We start from the raw sequence: 22,104 nt of genomic DNA, 5'->3' as shown, positions 1-22,104 counted from the left end.
GTGCAGTGGTTAGGACTCCGAGTTTCCAATGCAGGGAGCACGGGTTCGATCCCTGGTGAGGGAACTAAGATCCCGTCAGCTGCGTGGCACAGTCGAGAAAAAAAAAGAGAAAAAAGAATAAAGGAGAGGCTTCCCTGGTGGCGCAGTGTTTAAGAATCCGCCTGCCGAAGATACTGTTGGTGAGGAAAAGGGAAACCAACAGCCCTAACGCAGCCCACCCACTCCTTTCCCCCCCTTCCTCATTCTTCTTTTGCTTCTTGTTTGCAGATCCACAGTTGAGACCCTGTGCTCTGTATGTCAAAGTCACACTTGGCTCATTGTTTCCAACGTCTCCACCCTTCGGATACAGGACATCAGCCTGCCGGGCCTTCGGGGTCTCAAATAAAAAAGCGAGGTCTTCTATAGGTTCTTCTTCAGCAAGTCTCTCTGTCTGAGGTGCTTAGAATTGTGTAGAAAGATGGTCTCCATAAAAGATTAGAAAAATATCTTTTACGAAGACATTAATATATATGTGAGTGTAATTAAAATGCCTTTTTGGTGTAATATTGTTAATGATTGGTATGCAGAGGAAAAAAAAATCCCTGAGTGTCAGTTACTGTGAAAGAGGCATATTTTCAGTTGTTGCTTTATTGGGCACTTGCACCTAAATCCATTTGCTGGATGTAATTCGAGCTGCTCTGAGCCCAGGGAGTTGAAGGAAGCGGTCAGTGTCCATCAGTGAGACCCATGCTATTTTTATGCTGACGGCTTTTTCACCCTCTGTTTACAGTGTTAACTGACAGATTCCACAGATGGTCATTAATTCAGAGACATCGTTAGCCTACCATGTCAGTTTTAATGAATACTTGGATGAAAGTTAATATAGTGATGAAAAACTAAATGCAGGAATTTATTGCTAGGGACGGTTGGTTCATGACATTTTGCAACATGGATGTTGGCACATGCAGAGTGAAAACTTTGTACTGAAGAATTCAGCTGTTGAACAAATTTCTTGGGTTTTGCTGTCGACGCAGCGATGAAAATGTGTATCAAAGTCGTTAACGGGATTGCTGGACTATCAGGTTATGTAACATCCATCATCGATGAAACAGCACTATTCCAATAGCATGCAGATGTTAACAGTTTACATTTTGTAATTAAAGAAACTGTGGGATTTAATTGTTATTCTTGAAGGAATTGAACTCAAAATAGTTTTGTTTACAGCTTTGTTGCAGGAGGTAATAGTCTATTCACATCTCTGCATTTAACTTAGAAAATGACTAACCCAGTAATTCAGGGAGTTGAAACTAAAAACAAGTGACATTTCACAGCAAGTGCTGTTTTGAGTCTTTGACTCCTGCGATTCCATATAATTAAGTGGCATTGTTCTGATGACTGCAGCATGTCATACAATCTGATACTGCAGATTCTGCTCAAAGTAATCTGCCAATTTACTGCATATGTGTACTAAGCAGGTTATATTTATCTGAAAAAAGAGTCTATTTGAAATTGTTCATTAAACTTGTTAAGCGTATAGGATTTCCATTGGCAAGTGTTTTTGCTTGGACATCTGTTTAAAAAGTAACTAAATGATCTTCATGAGAAGTGTGTATATTCATCTGTTTTAGTTTTGTAGATTGAGAGAGCTATTGATCTGGTATCAGGATGACCATTACCCATCTTTTCACAGCCTGTCTGACTACAGGTGTTTTGTCTTATTTTTTGACATCCTTCCTTGTATTAACAGTCTATGGAGTGTGGGGATATGATATAAATATACAGTTGTATAAACCCGAGAATACGCTGCAATCTCTAGTTCCCTTGGATACCTTAGAAGTAATATGTTTGTTGGAGGCACTTGTGCTATTTGTTTAATGTTTTGATTTTACAATTTTTGGTGTATTCTCATCAGTCTTAGCTCTAGAGTTCAAGCTCTCACTGGGCAGTGATTACTGTCTATCTGATGTGCAATTTGGCATCTAATAAATGATTTTTTATGATGGTGACAAAAAAAAGAATCCGCCTGCCAATGCAGGGGACACGGGTTCGAGCCCTCGTCCGGGAAGATCCCACATGCCACGGAGCAACTAAGCCCGTGCACCACAACGACTAAGCCTGCGTGCCATAACTACTGAAGCCTGCACGCCTAGAGCCCGTGCTCCGCAACAAGAGAAGCCACCGCAATGAGAAGCCCGTGCACCACAACGAAGAGTAGCCCCCACTCGCCGCAACTAGAGAAAGCCTGTGCGCAGCAACAAAGACCCAACACAGCCAAAACTGAAATAAATAAAATAAATTGATTTAAAAAAGAGAAGAAGAAAGGAGATGTTTGAAAAGGAGCAGGAACAAAACCGTTATGCACTACGTAATTCTAGATTTTGTTTTACTCGAATAAAACCCCAAGATGTTAGGCTTGGATGAGACTTCAGATTTCCAGAAGACGGTGGCAGCTGGCAGACAGACAAGAAAGCGATGGGGCGGCAGACAAGAAGTTCAGGGGAAAGGCACAGACTCATGGAAGCTGCCCTAAGATGGGAAATGGAGACCCAGGGCAGGGAAGGGACGGGGGACGGCGAGTCAGCAAAGCTGCACAGCGCTGCCCACAGAGCTGCGTCTGGAACCCACACTTTCCGCCCACAATGTCACCAGCCAACTAAAACAGAGACCCAGGGACAAGGCGGGGCCGCTACTACCCCGGGACTGGTTTGTCATCTCTGCTCAATGCCGAGTCCTGCAACTTCACCATCCAAGGCCAAGAACAGAGCCGCTGCCTCACTTCTCGGATGGAGGCCGTACCAGCGTGACGGATAACAGGTGTTATCTTGTAGCGTTCAGGTCACTCGTGCGACAGACATTTGTTAAGCCCCTACCATGCCCTGTGAACTGTGATTAAGTCCTGGGGATACAAAGATGAACAGGATATGGGCCTTCCTTTCCCAAACACAGTCTAAGAAGAGACAGACCTAAGTAAATGATTATAACAACGGGACAAGTGCTGTAATTCCAGGATGCAGACGTGCATGGAAGCCCAGAAGCAGGAGCCTTCGATGCTGCCTGGGGAGACTTAGACGGCACTTCCTGGGTCAAATCTGGTAGGAGTCTGCCAGTCAGACGAGGGAAGACAGTGCAGGAGAAAACAGCACGAGGCAGCGGGCGAGGGGCAGTGGGAACCACCCAGACACACACAACTGTTCAGACTTACTCAGAACTAGTCGGAGGATTGGGAAAGATAAAAAATATTGCCAAGTCTAGCACAACTCTACATTTGCAAGTGTTCCCCAAAACCTTAAAACATATACGATCAATCCCTTTTCTACCCACAATACTATGAGAGCTGAATTCTCTTATTCTGGGGGGCCTTAACATTGAACAAGAATTGAAATATATGTAATTTTGCACTCCAGTCCTGCTTCTGAGTATAAATACGTGTTTGTTTGTTTGAAAGCGTAGCTGGCAGATGTTTATTTCAACGTAGGTGAAAAGAGATGGGTTTCTGCTGCTGCTTTGCTTCAAAGGTTTCCAAACGGCTTCCAAGGGCTTAAAGTGCATTGATCCATGGTTCTCAAGGCGCGGGCTTCTCCAGATGTCTTCTCTGCAGAATTCTAATTCATGCTGTAAACGTGGGGCTGATTTTCTTTCATCTCAAGGGCTTTAGCTGGAGGCAGCTCCCGTTTAGGCTATCCTTTCAGGAAAAGAAATGATAAGTAGGGGCCGGTTTACATGAAAGAGAGACAAGGGAATGAAAGGATGGGGCCCGGCATAGAACCTGTCAAGTTTCTGGAGACTAATAACCTCCTTGACGTTACCAGAGGCAATTCAGAAACACAGCCAATGTGAAGCCGTGCTGATCTACAGCAGGGCTTCCAGCAGTGGCTCCGTCAACACGCAGGCTGGATAATTCTTGGTAGTGGGGTCTGTCCCGTGTGCCAAACTGTAGCACTGTTAGAAGCATCTGTTGCCTCCACCCACTGGATGCCAGAAGCAACCCCCAGTCGTGACAACCAAAAGGTCCCTAGATGTTGTCCCCAGTTGAAATCCCTGATCTAGATTAACTCCTAGCAGTAACAACACCCGGGTCTCAATCCTGTTAACTGCTTCCTTTTGAAAATCCTTCTCTCGTTAGTATCACTGTCACTCCCCCCAAAAAAGCCCAATAAAGAATAATCATGGGGACTTCCCTGGTGGCTCAGTGGTTAAGAATCCGCCTGCCAATGCAGGGGACATAGGTTCGAGCCCTGGTCCAGGAAGATCCCACATGCCGCGGAGCAACTAAGCCCGTGCGTCACAACTACTGAGCCTGCGCTCTAGAGTCCACAAGCCACAACTACTGAGCCCACGTGCCACAACTACTGAGCCTGTGCTTCTACAGCCTGCGCTTCTAGAGCCTGCAAGCCACAACTAATGAGCCCACGTGCCTACAGCCTGTGCTCCGCAACAAGAGAAGCCACTGCAATGAGAAGCCCGCGCACCACAACAAAGACCCAACGCAGCCAAAAATAAAAAAACAAATAAATAAATTTATATTTAAAAAAAAAAAAGAATAATCATGATGGGCCTTTGACAATACACAAGTCCCAATATGAAATAGTTAGGGACCTAGAAGAAGCAGGGAACCTTGTGCATGCAATTCCCCTGATTAGAAGAGGCTCCAAATGGCACTACCTACTGAGTTGCCTCTGGGACATGAAGAGGATGGAGGTGAGGTTCGTTTGTTCGGTCATGTGTTTATTTGATCACTCAGTAAACATTCTTGAGCATCACAGGGTGCCAGGTGCTGGGCCACGTGGACAAGGCAAACCAAAGTCCAGGCCTCCAGGAGCGTGTGCTCAAGTCAGAGAACAGAGGTAAACAGACAGCATCATGGTCCGTCATAAGTGCCGTGAATGAAGCACAAGCAGGTTATAGCTGCAGCCACTGTCCCCATGTGGTCACTGAGCCAGGGAATGCGGCTCGTTCAAACTGAGACGTGCCAACCGTGCAGATCCCAGACGTGGCGCAGAAAGAGAATGTACGCTGTCTCGTTAATAATTTTTATGTGGATTAGATATGTCAACGATAATATTCTGGATATCTTGGATTAAATAAAATCTACTAGCAAAATTAACTGGGCCTGTTTCCTTTACTTGTTTCGTGCGGCTGCTAGAAGCTGAAGCCCATGCACGTGGCTCAGCCTGAGAGACCTCCACCACCAGCGTCCTCGGCCCCAGGAAACGACAAGTTCATGGGCTCTGCGGTGGGAATGAACTTGGCCCAGCTGAGGCCGGCAGAGCTGCAGGCCGTGCACTAGGCAGGGGCTCGGGAGCCAAGTTAAGGAGTTGGGATTTCATCCCACGAACAACGGGAGAGCACTGGAGGGTCTGCACCAGGGGAACGCCACAGTCTGTTTTCAATTTTGCAAAGATGCTGCACTCGGGCGGCTGTGCAGAGAGGCGACAGGCACAGAGGCGAGGACAGAGCAGGACCACCAGGCGGGAGGGCTCAACCTAGCAGGACCCCTCGGGTTTCAGCCCCTCGACGTGACCTGAGAGATGCGGTCTTTGCCACAGGGCACAGGATTCTTGTTAATTCCCCTTACATTAGATTTTGATTATGTAGACGACCTCTTTCACCCTCCTCACTTTCTTCTTTCAGATAACTAAAATTTTTTTCTTTTTCTTTTTTTTTTTTGGCCTCACCGCACGGCATGCGGGATCTTAGTTCCCCAACCAGGGGTGTCCCTGAAGTTTTTCATCACCCACACCGAGCTTCGCTTCGGGGTTCTAAGAGTGACCCTGCTGCTTCAGGAAGTTCAGCATAATCTACCCCCTCCTAGAGCAGAGAGGGAACCGGACCAGCTTTCCTCCGTGGACTGGTTTCCTATTCCTGTACACCACCACACGAATTAAGCGGGGAGGAGTCTTAGGTTTTCACTGTTCTGATCTCACTTACTTCTTTTACTTCATTCTTGGTACTTACTATTTATTTATTTATTTTTATATTTATTTTTGACTGTGTTGGGTCTTCGCCCCTGTGCGAGGGCTCTCTCCAGTTGCGGCAAGCGGGGGCCACTCTTCATCGCGGTGCGTGAGCCTCTCACTATCGCGGCCTCTCTTGTTGCAGGGCACAGGCTCCAGACGCGCAGGCTCAGCAGTTGTGGCTCACGGGCCTAGTTGCTCCGCGGCATGTGGGATCTTCCCAGACCAGGGCTCGAACCCGTGTCCCCTGCATTGGCAGGCAGACTCCCAACCACTGCGCCACCAGGGAAGCCCTTGGTATTTACTATTAACGCACAGTTCAGTTCCGTTTTCTTCTCTGGCGGGGTTTCTTCCCCCACTTTTCTTGGGCCCTATTTTTGCACCTTAGCCTCCCTGCTTCACCCCCAAAGCCTCCCACTCGAGGATGTCAGCTGCACAGCGGCCCTCCAAGCTCATTTCCTCTGGTACTCTCCCTTTGCTCTGCTGACCCGAGAGTCTCCTTTTTCCCCAGCTCACTGGTCATTCTTGCCACTGGTGAGTCGTCTTCTCTGACTCATGCTTGGCTGTGATGCAAAGGCCTCAGAGCACACCTGTCTGTGAAAGGCTGTCCCTGAGGAGCACGGCCCGCACCCAGGCACAAGCTTGCACATGTGGATTTGGTAAAGAGGAGAAAAAAATAATCCCCTTTTCTCTCTCTCTTTTTTCCCCTCCGAATTTACCATTTCTTTCAGCTTTTGTTGGAGATTATCCCTACGGTGTGATGAGTCTTGGTCATTCGTTTTGTATCTTTTTTTTTTTTTTTCAGTCTTAACTGAATTTGTTACAATACTGCTTCTGTTTTGTTTTGGTGGTTTGGCCATGAGGCATGTGGGATCTCAGCTCCCCGACCAGGAATCGAACCCACACCCCCTGCATTGGAAGGCGAAGACTTAACCACTGAACCGCCAGGGAAGTCCCGTCATTTTGCATCTTTAGAGGCAGGAGAACATTTCTTGAATGAGCCCAGAAAGCCTGAGGGATGACAGATTTTCCTTCTGGGAGGTTCCTCCTCTGGGGCACAGCATGGAGTGTCACCCGTGTGCCACACTGGGATCACGCTGCCTTTGGAGAGCTATGAAGATACCACCAAACTCAGGGGAGATGACATGTACACGCAGCTTTGGTACCTGGACGGAACCTGCCTGGAGCTGCGCACCAGCTCTGCCCTGACAAGCAGATGTGACGGAGGCACATCGCTCTGCCTCTCTGTGCCTCAGCTTTCTCAGCTGTGAAATGGGGAGGGTAACAGCAGCTCCCCCGTTAGCGTTCTTGTGAGGGTCAGTGACAACCCCCAGAGCGCACCCGGCACAGCAAATCCGAGCTGGAACACACCGTCTCGATGCCCTGGGGAAACATGCCAACAGCTGCCCCTCCCTCCTTCCTTCTCTGAGTCTCTGCACTCACCTCTTCATCAGGGCTAACCCTGAAGTTCAAGGAACCTGATCTGAAAAGCGCCCCATAAATACAAGCTCTTTCCCCGCACTCTTCCCTGAAAGCCCCACATTTTACCGTTACAGACTCATTTCTTTTAAGCACCTCCCGTCTAAATATAAAACTCTTGGCTGAGGTGTTGTCATTCGCTCTTAGCACCTGGGAACAGACCAGCCTCTCAGGTGCCCACAGCAAGGGGTCTGAAAAGGCCGGAGGAAGGAGGAACGGAAAGCAGGGATGGGAGCACAGCCCGTGGGGTGGGGCGGGGTGGAGGTGATACTTGGGGACAGTAAAGGACAGCAAGGTCTCTGCAAGGAGAGAGAAGAGACTGGTGGAGATGGTGCCACTGGGGAAGAGACTGGGAAGCTGGGGGAGGGTAGGGGAAGCAGTGACAGAAACCACTTTTCACTGGACATCTTTCTGTATTATTTGAGTTTTGTACCATCTGCATGTATGACCCAGCCAACAAAAAATGAAATAAGGGAGGGGGGGATATTGGGTATTTGGGTGAGACAGAGCCAGAAACAAAAAGGTCTCTGAAGGCGAAGGGACAAGTCGCGTTGGCTATTTTGCTGGCAGCCTGCCCTGCTCTCACCCCACCCCCCCGGGCCCAAATCAGAAAAGTCTCTCTACGAACTCCTGCACGTCTCATCTTTAGAACATCAGCAATACTTTTTCAGGGTCAAAATCTGAGACACTGAAACTCAGAATTCTCCAGACCTTACTTAAAAGCCCCTCAGAATCACTGGAAAAGCCCAACAAAGGAAAAACACGACTTCTCTGATGTTGTGGCCTCCGGCTTTGACCAGCTGCGCGAGGTCTGACCTGGGAACATCGTGTCCAGCTGCACCGTTTATCTCACTGTCAGTGAGCCACTCCTCTACCACAAGGACGGGGTAAAGCAGAAGGCCAAGGGAGGAAATCATCCCTCCAGGGCCCCTGAAGAGCCTTCAGAGAAACCCGCATCCTACCCTGGGCCAGAGCCATGGCCATCGGCGGGTGGGGGAGGGGAGGAGAGGCCACGGGCTCTGCAGTCAGTCAGGAGGTTGGTCGGGTCCTGCACGACCTCGGGCAAGTCACTCAATGGCTCAGACCCTCCCTCCCCTCACCTGGGACACACACAGATCACAAGCTGTTAGTTGCGAGTTGTAAGGATCACAAACGCTTTGGGCACAAACATCCAAATCCATGTCCTTAGCCTGAAAAATAACCCAGCCCCTCCTGCCAGTTTTTCCCTTTAAAAGGTCAATGGATTTCGAAGTTAGAAGGTGTTATGCATTGAATTGAACAAGGAAAAGAGACGTTGAAGTCCGAAGCCCTGGAACCTGTGAATGGGACCTTATTTGGAAACAAGGTCTTTGCAGATGTAATTAGTTAAGATGAAGTCATTATGGAATAGGGTGGGCCCCAAATCCAATTTGACTGGTGTCCTTACAAGAAGAGAGGAGACAGAGAGACACACACAGAGGGAAGATAATGTGAAAACACACACACACACACACACGCACACACGCACACACACGCACGCACACATACGCACACGCACGCACACACACGCACGCACATGCACGCACGCACACGCACGCACACACACGCACGCATGCACATGCACGCACACACATGCACGCACACACGCGCACGCACGCACGCACGCACATGCACACACACGCACGCACACACGCACGCACGCACATGCACGCACACACACACGCACGCACGCACATGCACGCATACACACACGCACACACACACACGCACACACACGCACGCACACACATGCATGCACGCACACACATGCACGCACGCACACACACGCACGCACATGCGGAGAACGCCATGTGGCCACAGAGGCAGGAGTAGGAGTCATGCAGCTGCAAGCTGAGGAACAGAAAGGATGGCTGGAAACCCCCAGAGGCTGGGAGGGGGCCACGAACAGACGCTCCCTCTGAGCCCCCAAGAAGGAACCAACCCTGCTGACACCCTGATTTTGGATGTCTTGTCTCCAGATCCATAAGAGAATATCTATTGCTTTAAGCCCCCCAGTTTGTGGTACTTTGTTAGAGCAGACCTACGAGACTCATACAGAAAGGGATCTGGTTTTACTGTCTATCTAATGCTTGAATTCTCGTGCCCAATGGTCAGCTAGCCAGCCTACGGATGACTGTCTCTAGTAAAAGAAGACTAGTTTAGTATCTACCAGTGCAGCAACCCCTCCCATCTTTGAAAAGGTCTGTCGTAAAAATCATTCATTCAACAAATATTCATTGAGCACCTACTACGTGCCAGGCACTGTTTGGGGCACTGTTGATACAATGGTAAAATGGGGAGCAGACAATAAAAGCACTTACAAATAAAGCCATTTCTGATGTTTTGAAGAAAGTAAAACACCGTAACATGAGTGAGTGGGCTGGGGACCAGGATGAAATTATTTATATTGTTAGGGAAGGTCCCACTAAGCATGTGATACTGGACCAGTGACCTGAGAGACAAGGAGTCAGCCACGGAGAATCTGGCCGGAGGAACAGCCAGTGCAAGGACCTGAGGCAGAGCAAGCTAGACCTGGTCAAGGCACAGAAAGAAAGAGGGACTTTTGGGAGAGAGTGAGAGAGTGTTAATTGATGAAGCTGGAGAAACAAGGAAGGTCAGTCAGTCCTCGTATAGTAGACCCAGGTAAGAAGTTTGCATCTGACCCCAAGACTACTGAGAAGTCACTGGGGAGAGACATGATTTGATTCTTAGTTTTTAAAAGATCACTCTGACACCATAAAGTTCTTATAACTGAAGTCTTTTTAAGTATAACTTTTGTCCTTTCATTCTTGGGATCTTGGACCTCCACAGAACAGGTCTAATAAATGACGTTCCTGAATCATGGCTCCCAAGAGTTCCAGGCTTACCAGCTCTAATTCATTCCCCACTGTAGCAATTTCCAGTAAATATGCTTGGTGTTTTTTTCTATGTCCTTCATTAAATGCGATGCCCAGAAAAGAACTCGATATTCTAAGCATGAAGTAGATGAGAACTTTCACCTCTGTCATTCCAGATCTACATGTCCATTGATGTGCCCCAAGATTGCCTTGGTTTTAATTCTGTTCTGTACCACTGACCTGCTGAAACACATCTCAGATAACCTCCGCTGGTGTCCTTTTTCAGATCTAGATGCTCAGATCGAGAAAACAGGATTCAATCTTATTCTTCCCTAATGAGAACAGCTGTGCCCTCTTTAAAAAAAAAAAAAAAGTGTCACCGTAACGCAAACAATGCCATGTATAAAAAACTGGATAAAATAAACAAAAGTACTGGGTCAACTCCTCAGGTTTCACAACCACTGCATTTTTCTTCCAGGTGGAGGACAAGGAAAATGATTATGGCAAGTTTCCCTAGAATTGCTTTGGTCTCTTGCATCACAGGGCTGAAGACACCTAGACTGTTAGGAAACACTGAGCGCTTGAGCAAAAGACACTCCCTGCAATCATACTTCCTACTAGATTTCTCAAAGACTTAAACAAATCTGAGTAGGTGCAGACTCCCAAGCCTGGGACAGAGGGAAGTGGTGAAGAGGATCTACACCTGCGCGCCAAGCTGACTTAGCAGGTGGGGCAAGCGGTGGGAGAGAAGGATGCTGGGAAAGCCCTAGGGCCCTGGGATGTGTGTGTAATCTGTCCTCATCCTTCCCACATCCCACTCGGCAGAGTGGTGACAGGCCACTGCATCTGGTGTCAGATGGCTAGGGTTAACACTCTGCTTTGCCCCCTAGTAGCTAAGTGACCTTGAGCAAGTCACTTAGCCTGTTTCCTCATCTGTGACGTTTGTGAAGATCAATTAAGATTCTGTGTGAAAGCCGTTTGCAAATTACTCTGTCCTGTAAAAGTGAGGGGCTATCACTGGCAATAAGGATTTTTACCCCTCCCTTTGCATGTCATGAGGGTTGACTTTTCCTGACGTTTTCTCTTCCCACGCTGCTTCTGATGGTTCTTTTAACCGGATTATTTTCTTTTTTGAGGGAGGATGGGGAGGCATGTAGCATGACTCATCCCACCCCAAACCCTTCCTAAAGACTATCCTAAAAGAAGTGCCCTCAGAGCCATTTGGGGTCACCCCAAAGCAATTTACCTTCAAAGAACCAAAGCTATTGTCACGCAAAAAGAAGCACATCTAACATCTGTGGATACCCTCCACTCTCTGGAAATCCGAAGCAAGTTATTTAAGGTTTGTGATTTACTCAGGTCACCGAGTAGCTTTTCATTGGCCTTAGTTGTTACGTTCTCAAGTAACATGAACTATCTTCACATTAACTCACACAGGCCATACAAAAGACAAACACTGCAAAAAACAAAACAAAACACGGGAATGTACTCCAGAACCAAATGAGAAGCTAATCTGCTGCTCGCTAAAGTGCCTACGCCTGAGTCCTTAGCCATCTTCGTTTCTTTAATGGAAAATGAGAATCTCATGAGTCAACTTTCTCATTGTGAGCTGATCTCAATAGCCGGTCGCCCTGTGTTTCAAATGCGTAAGCAGTCCTATTTCTGCACAAAGTGGAAATAAAAACCAGTGACAGCCCAAGGGAGAGATGGAACAATGGGAGAACATACACTTCCAAACAGAACCGTGAAAAGATGGGAAGAAGCGCTCACGTGTAATACAACTGGATTTTTTTTTTCTTTGCTTAATTCGGTGTTAAGCATCTTGGCTGCCCTGGTTTAGGGTGAGGGAGGGGGTGCCTCTAAGCAAAGCCTTAGCATCAGGTGAGAATGGTCTGGAGGGCGGCCGGGCTACTGCAGCCTGGTCCCGGACGGCTGCGGGCTTGCCTCCAAACGCTGACTCGCCTCAGGGACAGCCTGCATGTCAAGCACCTCACCTGTGCCAGCTCAGAGGTGAGTTCCTGCCCAGTCTGCAGGCTGGCACCCTGGCCTCACACTTAAGCAGAGTCACAGGAGCTGGCTCGTGCCCACTGCCCAGTCCTCTCTTCCTCTTCCCAAATCCAATCAGTGTACAACCCAGGGAAGCCCAGACCCCACCAAGGGGAAACTCGCAGCCAGCTCCAGAAAGACCGCATCCCGTCCTTTCCAAGACCCCGGACGCTGGTCCAGGCCACCCTGAACCAGCTGTTCCAAACAGCCTCTAACACTGTGTCGGTAGTGCTGGCCCTCTGCAAAGCTCCTCCTGCTTCCCGATCGTGGGGAGGAGGGGGCCCTGGGAAGGCACAAGCTGAGCCCTTCCTCCTTGGCCCCCATGCCGCCCCCAGCTGCCACCCCAGGAGCAGAGGGGCAGCAAACTTAAAATCCAACACACAGCACAACTTGGCAAATGTCTCTCCCATCCCGGTCCCACGCACCCCCTCCCCAGCACGCCCTTCCAGGAGTCGAGGCGTGGGGGGAACCGGCTCCATCCCTAAGCCACCTGGCGACACCGTCAGCCACCCGGGAGCGGGGACACCTTGTCCAGCCCCCCCCCCAGGTATCGCACTGCTCCTCACACGGTGGGCTCCTGCCCCCCCTTCCCATTTCCTGCAGAAACCCCAGAGGCCCTCGACCCCACCCCACGGTCCCTCACCCGCCGGCCCCCGGGCGCTCCAGCTGTCGCCCCTCGGAGAGCCCCCTCGCCGCCGGGAGAACCCGGCACGCCCTCCCCTCTCGGCCGCTGGCAGGGTCCCCTCTCACCGCGGCGGGGGCCGGCCGGCCGGCCGGGCGGACGGGGAGCGACCGGGCGCCGTCTGGCTCGGGAATGCGGTCACTGCGCCGGCCCCAGAGCCGGGTCCTTCTGAGGCGCCGGCCCGCGCGAGCTGTCAGTCAGCTGGCCGTGCCCGCCCCCGCCCCCGCCCCCCCGGCCCCGTCTGCGCAGGCGCGGGGCGGCCCGGGAGTGGCGTCACGTGACGGGGCGGTGCAGCTGTCGGCGCCTGGCCCTCCGGAGGGTTTCGGCCCACGTCCCGCGTCTCTCGGGCCTGGGGGTCGCCCCTCGGCGGGAGGCCTCGTCCTGCGGCCCTGGGAGCACGCTCGGGGACTTCCCTCGGTTCGCTCTAACAGAAGGTCCCGGGAACCCCGTTTGCTGGATCTGCTCAAAACTAGGGTGTTCTCCCAGGCTGGGCAGAGCTGGGTGGGCGCAGGCCGCTCTGCAAACAAATGAGTGGGTGATTTGGTGATTTTGGAGGGGGGAGCCCCGGCAGGGAGCCAGAAAGTATGGCCTGATTCTGGTTGCTTCCCCGCCGTGGTGTCCGCACCTTTAAAACAAGGATGCCCTTTGCCATTTCCTCCTCGCCTATTTCAGAGTTAGGGTGACGTCTTGACATTAACGAGCATACTTGTAAAACAAGTCAAGCGAGGATGTATGGAATAGAAGGGCAGTTTGAGGACGACTGATGTTTTGAAAGGGGGCTTCTTAAAAGCTGATGTATTCCACCCTCTGCTCCGAAACTTCTAGGCCAATCAGCATCTTTTCACCAGATACAATAAACACAGTTTTCAGGCTGTCGGGTTTGGGTTTCTTCCACGTCTCTTCAATTCAAACAAACAAACCAAAACCACAAAAGGTAAAAAATAAAAGCATCTCCTACGGGAGCTTTTTCAGTTCTAGAGCAAATACAGAAATGTAAACTGACACCCCCTCCCAGTAATTTTGCGGTTATGGCAAAGTTGGTTCCAGCACCTAGCAAAACAGAGTGTGGGCTCTGATGCCTCAAATTCTCTAAAGACATTTCCAGGGCTACACTGCAGAGCTACAGTGCTCCTTCTGGGGGTTGCCTGTATGACATAATAAAGCTCTATCTTTAAATGAATGCCCTGGTATCTGAACTAGGGCAGACTGTCAATTTCAGAAAACTGGGGGTTCTCCGAAGTCCTAGCAGTTAGGCAGGAGGAACTAGAGGTCTGCCATGTAGGAGAAAAGATGACATATGGATTGATGATCAAGTGTCTTTCCTGTGCCCCAAGCATGGAGCTGCTGATCGCTGGGAAGGTGGCCTATTGAACTTAAGACTTTCTGGGAGGGAGGACTTCCCTGGCGGTCCAGTGATTAAGACTCCCTTCCCCGCTGCAGGGGGCATGGGTTCGATTCCTGGTTGGGGAACTAAGATCCTGCATGCCTGTGTGGTGTGGCCAAAAAGTTAAGAAAAAAGAAAAAAAAAACTTGTTGGGGGAAGTTAAAGGGACCAACGTGGAGGAAAAAGCTGGGAGCTGTGGTTCCACAAGAGTTATGGGGCCTTCAGCTCCACAGGTCCATTCCAGATTTGCTTGACCAGCTCAGTGTAGCCATCATGTGCAAGAAACCGGATCGCTGGGTGTTTTAAGCTTGGTGTGAATTCAGGAAGGGAAGGAGTGTAAGGTGGCGTTCATTCCCTTATGTGGGCACTACAGATTGGTGGGCATGCCATTGGTCCCTGTGAGTTTCTGCCCTGCGTCCAGCAGAATACAAGCCCATCATGAAGACTTTATGGGATGGAGGAGGGTCATATCTGTGGCTAGAGGAAGTCCTCCCTTGGTTCAGTGAGTGAACCCAGGACCAGGCATGGGCTCTTGCAGCCTTGTTCTGACTCTGGAGATACCAACTATTCAGGAAAATTGGAAAATGTGAGTTCATTCAGGGTCGGATTCCATTTGGGGGAAAGGTCATCTCTCCTCAAGAGATTCATATGGACCTTATCTCTCCATACCACATAGAAGATATTCTGTACTTGCCAGAAAGTTGGAGAGAGGCAGATGATATGGCCATTTTATTAAAAAAAAAAGGGGGGGGGAGTGAGTTCTACAAACCACAGACCAGTGAACTTGACATTGGGCCTGGGAAGCATTCAGGCCAGATAACTCATGAAAAACATCTGTGACCCCTCAGAAGAGGAAGCACCAATGTCAAAGACCAAGTCATGCTGGCTTAACCATGAGATTTCAAGCTATGAAATCTATAGACTGGTAATTCAAGGAAATATGATAGAAGTAGTGGATTTGGACCTGGAAGGTATATTTACCAAAATTCTTTCAGTAATAAGTGACAGAAATCCCGGCAAACTGGTTTTTCAAAAACAGGGAATATAGTGGCTTACATAACTGAAAAGTTCTGGGGTTGGTCCAGCAGGATCCAGGGGCCAAGTGATGTCATCAGAACTTGGTCTCTCTCCTCTTCTTGACTGCTTCCCTCTGAGCTGGGCTTCATTCTCAGATCAGGTTCTTTTTATAGAGTGGTCTTCAGCAGCAACAGGCTTATGTTCTCTCAACTTAGCAGCCCCTGTGGAAAAAAAGAATTTTCTCCTTCAGTATTTCCAGCAAAAGTCTCAGGATTTGGTCTGAATGGACCAACATCACTCATGTGCTCAGGCCCTTAAACCGCTGAGGCCAGATTTTGGGAATCAGCCCCACCTAACTACTGGGTGGAGAGGAAGGGAAGGGTGGGTGCCCATGGGAAACTGAGGTGCTCTTGCCAGGAGAAGAGGGGTGGATTTGGGGCAGGCAAGGGAAAGCAACAGGGACTTCCCTGGTGGCGCAGTGGTTAAGAATCTGCCTGCCAACGCAGGGGACAGGGGTTCGAGCCCTGGTCCAGGAAGATCCCACATGCCTCGGAGCAACTAAGCCCGTGTGCCACAACTACTGAGCCTGTGTGCCACAGCTACTGAAGCCCGCGCACCTAGAGCCCATGCTCCACAACAAGAGAAGCCACCGCAATGAGAAGCCTGCACACCGCAACGAAGAGTCATCCCCGCTTGCCGCAACTAGAGAAAGCCCGCGTGCAGCAACGAAGACCCAACGCAGCCAAAAATAATAAATAAATATATTTTTTTTAAAAAAAGGGAAAGCAACAGATACCTGGAACCAAGCATTTGCTAAGATATCTTGTGATATTGTATAACGGGCATGAAGAAAAGGTGGGAGAGATAGTATATTTATTTGATGGGTGAATCAATATTCAAAATACTTTGATTAGAGGATGAATCCAAAAAAGAACTACACAGGAGAAAGCAGGCAACGTGGCTTAGCATCCGTTCTTTGTTTCTGGTTGCCCACCATGTCTATTTTCCCTTCGCCCTAATATGACCGCAAATTTAGTGGCTTAAAACAACACAAATTTATTATCTTACAGTTCTGGAGGTCAGGTCTTAAAATTGAGGTATCAGCGGGGCTGCATTCCTTCTGGGGGCTCAGGAAGAATGATTTCCTTGCCTTTTCCAGCTTCTAGAGGCTGCCTGCATTCTTTGGCTTGAGGCCCCTTCCTCCATCTTCAAAGGCAGTCCCCTTTAATCTGGAATAGTTCTCAGCTTTTCTTTGTCCTTCAAGACACTGATCTGTACAAGCTCAGGACTTACCTGGTGGTCCAGTGTTAAAGAATCCGACTTACAATGCAGGGGATGCGGGTTCAATCCCTGGTCAGGGAACTAAGATCCCTCATGCCACGGGGCAACTAAGCCTGCGTGGCGCAACTACTGAGCCTGCACGCCTCATCAAGAGAGCCTGCGTGCCTCAATGAAGATCCTGCACGTGCCGCAACTAGAGGCCCGATGCAGCCAAAACTAAATAAAATAAAATAAATGAATAAATAATAAAAAATTTTTTAAAGTAAAAAAAAAAATACAGGCTGCATGTTGTGTAAATGTCTCTCAGTTTAGGTTTTTCTGCCTGCTCCTGTATAAAGTCAGGTAACACATTTTTGTTTCTATTTTTTCTTATATATTATTTACTTATGTACTGGCTGCATCCGGTCTTAGTTGCGGCACACGGGATCTTTTGTTGAGGCGTGCGGTTCTCTCTAGCTGTTGCACGCAGGCTTAGTTGCCCCGCCGCGTGTGGGATCTTAGTTCCCCGACCAGGGCTCGAACCCGCGTCCCCTGCATTGCAAGATGGATTCTTAACCACTGGACCTCCAGGGAAGTCCCCAGGTAACACATTTTTGACAGCAGTGCTGCATCACTGAAGTGTGTCCTCAGTGCATATCCTATCAGGAGGCACACGCATTCGTTTGTCTCATTATTGCTGATGCTGTTTGACCTGAGGTTGAGATGGTGATATATTTCTCCACTGTCAAGGTACTTTTTTCCCTTTGTAAGTCATTGGTAATCTGTCGGGAAGATACTTTTAGACTACTTAAATATCCTATTTTCCAATGAATTCTCACCCAGTGGTTTAGCACCCATTAATGATACTGCTATGGTGGCTGCAGAATGGTGAGTGTTGGAATTCGATTGCTCCATCAGCATTTATTAGTTGACATTTCCCTGCATCTATTCTTTCCCTTCTCCAGTCTGTTCTCCAGTAAGCCACTGGAGTGACCTTTTTTTTATTATTATTATTTTTTCCGCTGCACCACGCAGCTTGTGAGATCTCAGTTCCCCAACCAGGGCCATGGCAGTGAAAGCCCAGAATCCTAACCACTAGGGCACCAGGGAACTCCCTGGAGTGACCTTTAAAAACCACAAATGGGATCAAACCTTCCAGTGGCTTCCCCCCTCAGATGTGGCCAGAATCCCTCAAATGGTTGTTAGCGTCCTGCATGACCTGGTCCCTTCCAAGCTCTCCAGCCTGGTCTCAAGCCACTCCCCCCATGCCCTCCACACAGGGCTCCTTATAGAACTCCAAACAATCCACGTTGCTTTCCACGGAGGACCTCCCCACTTACCCCTTTGCCTGGAACTCTTCCTCCACCCCCTGCACTCCTTTATTCATCAAATGCCCTTGTTCTTCACATATCACATCCTAAAGGAAGCCTTCCACTGTGACCCCCAGATCAGGTCAGATACCCAGGTATACTTGCTCACCACACACGTCCTCTCCCCTTATAGGAGCACACCAGTTTGTAATTGTCCACTTTTTTATCTGTTTAATTAGTCTCTGAGCTCCACAACAGGTAGGAACTTTGTCTGGTTTTGCTCACCCCCGTGTCTGCAGCACTTAACATGGTTCCGAGAGTGGACGATTAAATATTTGTTGAATGAACCAATATAGGTTTAAGATAAGCATCTGGAGGGTGGAGGCGGAGGAAAAGAAGAGGACTGAGTTATTGGAGCCAGAGCACAAATGGGCAGGGACTTGCTTCCAGGCAACTTGGTGGATCAGGTCCTGGTAGGAGGAGCTGGGGGTGGATCACATCCCAGGTGAGCCCTCAGGACTTGGTACAGAGCTGCTATGTATAGCGCATGGCCTCGGGCTCCTTAGAGAGTGAGAATGTTATGGTAGAAACAGCAGGATCTTCAGAGCTGGACAGAATGAGGTCTGCAGGCTAGCTGTGCTCTGCTTCTTTGGGGCGATCACTTAACTCTGAGCCTGTTTTCTCAGCTGCACAAAGAGATCGTACCAGTTTCACAGACATGAGGATGAAGAGAGTCTATGAGGCAGTGAGGCCCCTCGACCTTCAGCACACTCCTTAAACTCATTGGGCCTGTTTCTTCGTCTGAAAAAGGGGCCAACCATGGCATGTTCGTTCATTCATTCAATGCATATTTATTGAGTCGCTGCATTTTGACAGCGAACGAGGCCAACAAAATCCCTGCCTTTCACGAGGCTTGCATTGCAGTGAGGGATAAACAATGGGATAACTAAGTGACAGAGGATGTTAGCTGACTTGTGACCAGGAGCAAAGCAGGGAGGGGGAAGTGAACTGTTGGAGGAATGGGAGAGAGGGAGAATTTTTCAATAGGGTGCCGGGGAGGAAGATGTGCTCCGAATCAAGTCCTGAAGGGCATGAGAGAGCAAGCGTGGGACATCCAGGGGACACAGAGCCCCAAGCACAGGCCTGCTGCCCCAGCAGGCTCTACCCACAGCTGGAGGTGAGATGGCCCAGTGAAAAGGAATTCAGGAACATATCATACCACTTTGGGTTGTTTGGACTTCCTGGGCCTTGTTCAACACCATGGGTTGTGGAGTTTCAACCTTCTGGCTTCCTGATGCATTCAACATCACGATCTCAGTGGAAAAAATAAGAAACCACCCAAACTCCCTTCTGAAGAAATTTCTGATTTTCCACTGTACAACCCTTGGAAGTCTCTCTCTTTCTCCCACTGTTTACTTAAAGTACAGCATACAAATCATAAATGTACGTGGCTGAATTTTTACCAAGTGAACACTCATACAAGCAGCACCCCGATCAAAAATAGAATATAACTGGCACCCTGGCATCCCCACCTCAGTGGCCATCACTGCCCTGCCCTGTCTTCCTACACCAAAGATCAGTTTTGCCCAAGTTTGAGCTTTTTATTAATAAAATTATATAGTATGTATTCTTTTATGTCTTGCTTCTTTTATTCAACATCCTATTTGTGAGATTTATTTGTACTGTTGTACGTAGTGTGTACTTTCATTCTGTACAGTATTTCACTGTATACGTATACCACGATTCATTCGTTCTAGCCCCAAACTACAAACAACCTAAATATCCATGAACAACACTGTACTGTGTATTGTGGGAACATTCTAGCACAAGTCTTTTGGTCCACCTTCAGCAGATACTCCAAACAGTTGTCCTGGGCGGTTAAATAATCACATTCCTACCCCCAGCAGTAAAGTGTATGGAAGTCCCAGTTTTTCTACATGTTTGCCAGCACTTGTTTTTTCACGTTCGCCATTCTAGTGGGTGTGTAAATACGATTTCATTGTGGTTTAAGTTTGCATTTCCCTGATGACTAAAGAAAATGAGCATTTTTTCATGTTTTGGATATTCTTTTGTGAAGTACCTGTGTTTTGCCAATTGTTCTATTGGGTTGTCTCATTTATTTTTAATTTTGATGTATTTAAAAATGGATACATGGTTTACAAGCTTAACAAGTTACAGACCTATTCCTTGTATATTTTTCCAGGGACATTCTGTGTACAATAAACATATATATCCCCCAAATCTTCTTTTTCACACAAATACACAGTTTTACACAAGGGACTTAATATACCTCAAAGGCCACTGCACACCACAGCATTCCATTTGTATGTATAACATACTTTATTTAATATACTGATGGCATACAGGGCGATGCAGTTTTTTGCTTCTACAAACATCCTACTGTAAATACTGAAGTGCAAACATCTTTGTGTACATGGGTGAGTCTATCTGTAGGATAAACTCCTGAGTGGGACTGCTGGGTCAAAGGGTACGTACACTTAGATTTTTGTGATTCACATTGCTATCTTGCTCTGCAAAGAGCTGAATAAATTGACAATGGCACCAATTTGGGCTGCCCTGCCAACAGAGAATCACCAAACTTTCATCTTTGCCAACTCACTAGGTGAAAAATGGGGTCTCTTGGTACTTTAAATTTGCATTCATTCCTTTTACTTTGAATGAGGCTGAGCATCTTTTCACGTGGTTGAACAGAGGCTCCACTTTAAAAGAACTATTTCCTGGGATGAGTGGTTAGCTGGAAACTAGCTCCTGATGGGTAAACAGAACTAATCCTGGAGATGGGATGTTTCCCATCCCTGCAAGGGCCTCCAATGTTAGGTTTTTGGCTCTATGGGCCTTATGAAGTCAGGGTGAGGCAAAAAACTGTGTTGAACCACAGTCTCAGAACAGGAAGAAACCTTAGAAATCAAGTCTGAGCTCATATTTTAGAGATTAAAAAAAAAAAAAAAAAAGCTGAGGTTTGGGGAGGGGAAATGACTTGCAGAAGACCACATATCAAGTCTGTTGAGAAATAGATGAAAATCCTTGAAAGAGTTGAATTGTTTTTGTCAACTGCTGTCATCCCTGTTAAATATTTTAATGAATGATTTTACTGTGCTATTTCCTTTAGCAACAATGCAATTTTAAAGTTACAATAAACAAGCTTATACAAGTGTGGGGACAGAGGAGAATTATGAGTCTTTTTGTGAAAGACTTTGAAATGGGTCAAAAAAAATTATTGGGTGCCTTCAATGGACAACTAGGTGTTGTCATGCACAGCCTTGGGTTATGTGGTTCTATGGATTTTTTTCTTCGCTTTAAGCTATTTATAACTCTATAGGTTTTGGAGAATCGAAAGCAATCTAAGTGATTCTGTTACCAAGGCTGTTGCCCCGGAATCATATCCCTGACCCTCCCTTGAATGGAAACCAATTATTCTTATCTAAGTTTCAGGAGGAAGATGCAAAGAGAAAAAAAATGAGAACTGGTTAGAACCAACCAGGCCCAAGATGGCCGAAGATTTGACTTCCAGTAGACCTTGAGCCTCATTATACTCTGACTGTAATATATTAGCATATGTTAAATGACACGCCCACCAGGGTCAGGAAGTTGACGATTGCCATGACAACAACCAGAAAAGCCCATATAAGGACTGAAAAGGAGAGTTGCAACAGTTCAAGGTCCAAACCACACCCCTGTTCTCTAGTAAGTCATGAATATTCCTCCCACTCCTTCCAATTCCCTCCTTTTTACCTTGACCCGCCAATATACTTGGTGGCTCCACCTGAATTGGGTTGAGAAGTTGATTTGAGAACTAGAGTCCCCCTTTCCATTCTTTGGCCACTAAAAACAGCTGGTACTATTCCAGTCTCAGCACTGGTTTCATCATTGTCTGTGCGAATCTGATCGGAAAAAGACAAGAGGTCTCGGCTGGGGCTAGGACCCCGGCGCAGGTCCAGTTGACCAACTTGGTAACAATTTTTGTCCACCGATATCAGACATACAAATGAATCTTGTCTGGTAGAAGTTCAATTGACTTCCCCATTGTACAAGAAGCCAGTTTTGGCTCTATTAAGCAAATTCATTGCAGCATTCCTGACTGCATACATGTGCCTGCCTTTTGGATTCATCTCTGAAC

At 48.1% G+C, this 22,104-nt stretch overlaps 1 protein-coding gene across 3 annotated transcripts in view; it reads right to left on the bottom strand.

Annotated features, from left to right (window-relative positions):
* KIAA0513 (KIAA0513 ortholog) overlaps nucleotides 1–13,194 on the bottom strand; it is a 63,767-nt gene extending 50,573 nt beyond the window's left edge. Inside the window, exons 1-2 of one of the 3 annotated variants that reach the window (XM_036833220.1) lie at nucleotides 13,064–13,194; nucleotides 10,508–10,621 (exon numbers count right to left, since the gene is read on the bottom strand). The gene's annotated coding sequence lies outside the window, so the exon portion shown is untranslated. The remainder of the gene's footprint in view (nucleotides 1–10,507; nucleotides 10,622–13,063) is intronic. The other 2 variants (XM_036833219.1, XM_036833221.1) reach the window with 2 other exon arrangements.
* Between the last annotated feature and the right edge of the window lie 8,910 nt (nucleotides 13,195–22,104).

Source organism: Balaenoptera musculus, chromosome 19 (assembly GCF_009873245.2).
Source record: "Balaenoptera musculus isolate JJ_BM4_2016_0621 chromosome 19, mBalMus1.pri.v3, whole genome shotgun sequence".
In the NCBI taxonomy this organism is placed as follows: Eukaryota; Metazoa; Chordata; class Mammalia; order Artiodactyla; family Balaenopteridae; genus Balaenoptera; species Balaenoptera musculus.
This window is presented reverse-complemented; position numbering and strand designations above follow the sequence as displayed.